We start from the raw sequence: 6,389 nt of genomic DNA on the forward strand, positions 1-6,389 counted from the left end.
TGTTGCTATGGGTGATTGGCCAGTGCTGGCAGAGGGTCTCAGAAGGTAAGATCAGGCTGAGGGAACCAGCCCCTCAGCCAGGGATAAATTCCACTGCCCTGATGTAGAGTGGCCAACCAGCTTGATAAATGAAGGTAATGATTTGGTTTAGAGGTGTTCTGGCTAGGTTAAGCTAACTCATTTTCCCAGATTCCACCTCTCACCAAGTCCCTCCTCCCGGGGCCCAAGGGGAAGTCCAGGGGTAGCTGGATGCCTGGGAGAGGTCAAGGAAATCAGCCCCCAGGTTTGTTCTCCAAGGATATTTATAGTCCCAGCTCCAATGGTCTTTTCTTGAGACCAGGGACTTGCTGGGTCAACATTCTGTTCCCCTAACTGCCAGGATTGCCTCAGGTGATTTTGCAAATGCAAGAGATCTTGCATCAATCCTGCATTACAATTTGCTCTTTTGTCTTTTGGAAATTTGCACCTTTCGACATTTCCAGGTCCCTAAGTTCTCAAGGAATTCGACACTTACACTAAAACTAAACTACAACTATACTCTTATCCCTATCTATGGATTGCAAAACAAAACAAAAAAAAAGGTTTCTTAGCTCCTATTTCTACTCTATGACTATTCTAAGCTAAGCTAAGACGGGTTATGGGAAAGGTAAAGGAAAGAAATGGGGATTAAAGTTATACAAAAAAATTTTAACAGAAAGGAAAACAAGATTAAACACAAACATCAACAGAACAATCTTAAAGCAAAACATTTGCTAACTAAAACAAAGTAATAAATTCTAGCTAAGAAATTTTCTAACTTCGTGAATTAACAAAAGTATCAACTAAGGAAAATTTCTAGCAAGTTCCTAAAACCTAATTCAATCTTCCTAAAAGTTAGTATATCAATATGTTAGTACACTTATGCCTATGTTAGGAAGCATTAGTAAGAATAAGTAAACCTAACACTAGTTATAAGCCTTTTGGGTAAACCATAGACTTAAACTATGAACAATATTTACAAAGAAAGTTCTGACCCTGTTCTAACTTATTAGACTAACTAATCTGTCCCTGTGTGTTAGTAAGAATTATTACTAAGGAATTTATTATAAGGGTTACAATACTCAGTATATATTTGAGAAATAAGACCTTTATTAGAGACACATGCTATAAAAACTTTTGATATTACTTCATTGTCTATGGAACCTTTTAGCAAAATATAGTTTTCCTGAACATCCTTTTAATTAGATCTGGATACATTGGAGAAGGAAATGGCAAACCACTCTGGTATCCTTGCCAAGAAAACCCCTTGGATAGCTATAATCCATGGAATCGGAGTTGGATGCAACTAAATGACTGAATAGCACCAAAATTTTTGCTTTTGCTTTGAGATCAGGACTGCTTCCTCTGCCTTCTTTTAGTTGAAGCATATTAGATTCTGCTCCATCATCCCTTTTTAATTCTGTGTGTTTCTCATTCTGGTTCAAGTGTGTCTGTTGTAAATAACATATTGTTGGATTCTGGTTTCTAATCCATTTTGCTATCCACTTGCAATTTGTGAGTGAACTCTTCCCATCACATTCACAGTTATGATTTCTGTGGTTTTTCCTTCCATCCCATTTTCTTCTTTCTTTTCCCATTTTATCCTGTTCCTCCTCAAAAGTCTATTTTGCTTCTAACCACTGCCTCCCTTAATCTGTCCTCCCTTTTATCATTTCTACCCCCTTTCTCTTATCCCCATGTCTCTCCTATGTCCCTTTTGGGTAAGTTACATTTTTAGGGGAGCTAGGTGGTGCAATGGGTAGAACACTAATCCTGGAGTCAGGAAAACCTGAATTCAAATCCAGTCTCAGATGCTTTCTAGCTGTGTGACCCTGGATATGTCACTTAACCCTGTTTGCCTCAAAAAGTTATAGTTCTGTACATAGCTGAGCATGTTCATATGTATATGAGGAAAGAATACATATATAAATATAAACTATATATATATATATGTATTATATATACATTATTCCCTCTTTGAATCAGTTTTGTTGAGTGGGGTCCAAGCATTGCTTATTCCCCTACCTCATTTTCCTTTCCACCATAAAAACTCTCTTGTGTGCCTCTTTTATATGAGAAAAAGTTCCCATCTGATCTCTCAACCCTTCTTCCAGAGTACCCCTTTTTTCACCCCTTCATTTTTATTGGCAATCATTCCAAATAATTGACTCACACACTCATGTACTATGACTAGATAAATTCCTTTCAACTGCCCTAATAATGAAAAGAGCAATTAGGTATCACAGTGGATAGAGTACAGGTTCTGGAGTCAGGAAGACTTGAGTTCAGGTCTGGTCTCAGACATCACCTATGCATCTCTGGACAAATCACTTGATCCTGTTGGCCTCAGTTTCCTCAACTGTAAAGTGAGCTGGAGAAAAAATGGTAAATCATTCCAGTGTCTGCCAAAAAAACAAACAAACAACCCCAAAAGGGGTCATGAAGAGTTGGACATTATTGAAAAATGACTAAACAATAACAACAACAACAACAACAATAAAATTCTTCGGAGTTACATGTATCATCTTTCTATATAAGGATGAAAACAGTTTAATTTTATTTAATTCTTTATGATTACTCTTTCATGTTTGCCTTTTTATGCTTAGTCTTGTGTTCATCAAATTTTCTATTCAGCTCTTGTCTTTTCATCAGGAATGCTTAAAAGTCTTCTATTTCATTAAGTATTCATTTTTTCCCCTAAAGAATTATACTCAGTTTTTTGTAGAAATCATTAAATCTAGTGTGATCCTGACTGTAGCTCCACAACATTTGAATTATTTTTTTCTGGCTGCTTGAAGTGTTTTCTCTTTGACCTAGGGCCTCTGAAATTTGGCTATCATATTCTTGGGAAGTTTTCATTTTAGGATTTCTTTCAGAAGGTGATTGAGGGATTCTTTCCATTTCTATTTTATCCTCTGAATTTGGAATAGCAAGGAAGTCTTCCTTGATAATTTCTTGAAATATGATGTTTAGGTTCTTTCCTTGATCATAGCATTCAAATAGTCCAATAATTCTTAAATTATCTCAACTTGATCTATTTTCTAGAGAAGTTGTTTTTCTGATGAGATATTTCACACTTTTTAAAAATTTTCTTTATTCTTTTTACTTATTTTATTGTTTCTTGATTTCTCAGAGGCATTAGCTTCCACTTATCCATTTCTAATTTTTGAAGAATTGTTTTCTTCATTGAGATTTCATGCCTCTTTTTCCATTTGACTAATTCTGTTTTTTAAATTAAATTAATTAATTTACTTAATTAATTTAGAATATTTTCCCATCACTACATGATTCATGTTCTCTACCTCCACTCCTCCCCCCCTTCTCATAGCCAATGAGCAATTCCACTAGATTTTATATGTGTCATTGATCAAGACCTATTTCTGTAATATTAATATTTGAATTAGGGTGATCGCTTAGAGTCTACATCCCAATCATATCCCCATTGACCCATGTGATCAGGCAGTTGTTTTTCTTCTGTGTTTCTACTCCCACAGTTCTTTCTCTGGATGTGTGAATGGCATATTGTCCTGGATCATTGCATTGCTGCTAGTAGAGAGATCCATTCATTAGATTGTACCACAATATATCCGTCTCTGTGTATAAGGTTCTCTTGGTTCTCCTTCTTTCACTCTGCATCAATTCCTGGAGGTCATTCCAGTTCACATGGAATTCCTCCAGTTCAGTATTCTTTTCAGCACAATAGTATTCCATCACAAACAGATACTACAATTTGTTCAGCTATTCCCCAATCAAAGGACATCCCCTCATTTTCCAATTTTTTGCCACCACAAAGAGTGTGGCTATAAATATTTTTTGTGGTGGCAAAAAATTGGAAAATGAGGGGATGTCCTTATGATCTCTTTGGGGTATAAACCCAGCAATCGTATGGCTGGACCAAAGGGCAGGCAATCTTTTAGCACTCTTTGGGCATAGTTCCAAATTGCCATCCAGAATGGTTGGATCAATTCACAACAACAATGCATTAACATCCCAATTTTGCCACATCTCCCCCAACATTTATTACTTTCCTTTGCTGTCATATTAGCCAATCAGCTAGGGGTGAGGTGGTACCTCAGAGTTGTTTTGATTTGCATTTCTTTGATTATAAGAGATTTAGAACACCTTTTCTTGTGTTTATTAATAGTTTTGATTTCTTTATCTGAAAATTGCCTATTCATGTCCCTTGCCCATTTATTGATTGGGGAATGGCTTGCTTTTGTACAGTTAATTTAGCTCCTTATAAATTTGAGTAATTAGACCTTTGTCACAGGTTTTTGTTATAAAGATTTTTTCCCCCAATTTGTTGCTTCCCTTATAATTTTGGTTGCATTGGTTTTGTTTGTACAAAACCTTTTCAATTTAATGTAATCAAAATTATTTATTTTACATTTTGTAATATTTTCTAACTCTTTCTTGGCCTTAAAATCTTTCCTTTCCCAAAGATCTGACAAGTATACTATTCTGTGTTCACCTAATTTACTTATAGTTTCTTTCTTTATATTCAAGTCATTCACCCATTCTGCATTTATCTTGGTGTAGGGTATGAGATGTTGATCTAAAACTAATCTCTCCCACACTGTTTTCAAAATTTCCCAGCAGTTTTTATCAAATAGTGGATTTTTGTCCCCCAAACTGGGATCTTTGGGTTTATCATAGATTATCTTGCTGAGGTCACTTACCCAAAGTCTATTCCACTGATCTTCCCTTCTGTCTCTTAGCCAGTACCATATTGTTTTTTGTTTTGTTTTGTTTTTAAAACCCTTACCTTCCATCTTGGAGTCAATACTGTGTATTGGCTCCAAGGAAGAAGAGTGGTAAGGGCTAGGCAATGGGGGTCAAGTGACTTGCCCAGGGTCACACAGCTAGGAAGGGTCTGAGGTCAGATTTGAACCTAGGACCTCCCATCTCTAGGCCTGGTTCTCAATCCACTGAGCTACCCAGCTGCCCCTTACCATATTGTTTTGATGACCACTGCTTTATAATACAGTTTAAGATCTGATACTGCTAGGCCACCTTCCTTTACATTTTTTTCCCCATTATTTCCCTGGATAGTCATGATCTTTTGTTCTTCTAAATGAACTTTGTTATAATTTTTTCTAATTCAGTAAAAAAGTTTCTTGGTAGTTTGATGGGTACGGCACTGAATAAGTAGATTAGTTTGCGTAGGATTGTCATTTTTATTATGTTGGCTTGTCTTACCCATGAGCAATTAATGTTTTTCCAATTATTTAGATCTAGTTTTAATTGTGTGGAAAGTGTTTTGTAGTTGTGTTCATATAGTTCCTGTGTTTGTCTTGGCAAATAGACTCCTAAGTATTTTATATTGTCTAGAGTGATTTTAAATGGAATTTCTCTTTCTAACTCTTGCTCCCGGGATGTGTTGGAAATATATAGAAATGCTGATGATTTATGTGGGTTTATTTTATGTCTTGAAACTTTGCTAAAGTTGTTGATTATTTCCACTAGCTTTTTAGTTGATTCTCTAAGATTCTTTAAATAGACCATCATATTATCTGCAAAGAGTGATAGTTTAGTTTCCTCATTACCTATTTTAATACTTTCTTTTTCTTCTCTACTTGCTACTGCTAGTGTTTCTAGTATAATGTTAAATAATAGAGGCGATAATGGGCATCCTTGTTTCATGCCTGATCTTATTGGGAAGGCTTATAATTTATCTCCATTGCAGATGATACTTGCTGATGGTTTTAAATATATATTGTTTATTATTTTTAGGAAAGGCCTTCCTATTCCTATACTTGCCAGTATTTTCTTTTTTCTCTCTCTCTCTCTCTCTCTTTTTAAACCCTTACCTTCTATCTTGGAGTCAATATTGTGTATTGGCTCCAAGGCAGAAGAGTGGTAAGGGTAGGCAATGGGGATCAAGTAACTTGCCCAGGGTCACCCAGCTGGGAAGTGTCTGAGGCCGGATTTGAACCTAGGACCTTCCATCTCTAGGCCTGGTTCTCAATCCACTGAGCTACCCAGCTGCCCCCCTTTCTAGTATTTTCAATAGGAATGAGTGTTGTATTTTGTCAGAGGTTTTTTTTGCATGTGATGACCAATTCTGGTTTTGTTTTTTTTTTTAAACCCTTAACTTCTGTGTATTGACTTATAGGTGGAAGAGTGGTAAGGGTAGGCAATGGGGTCAAGTGACTTGCCCAGGGTCACACAGCTGGGAAGTGTCTGAGGCCGGATTTGAACCTAGGACCTCCCGTCTCTAGGCCAGGCTCTCAATCCACTGAGATACCCAACTGCCCCACCAATTCTGTTTTTAAAAATTTTATTTTCTTCAGTGAATTTTTGTTCCTCTTTTTCTATTTGGCCATTTTGTTATTTAAGGCATTATTTTCTTCCATATTTTTGGTGATTTT

This window comes from Gracilinanus agilis, chromosome 1, assembly GCF_016433145.1.
Source record: "Gracilinanus agilis isolate LMUSP501 chromosome 1, AgileGrace, whole genome shotgun sequence".
Taxonomy (NCBI): Eukaryota; Metazoa; Chordata; class Mammalia; order Didelphimorphia; family Didelphidae; genus Gracilinanus; species Gracilinanus agilis.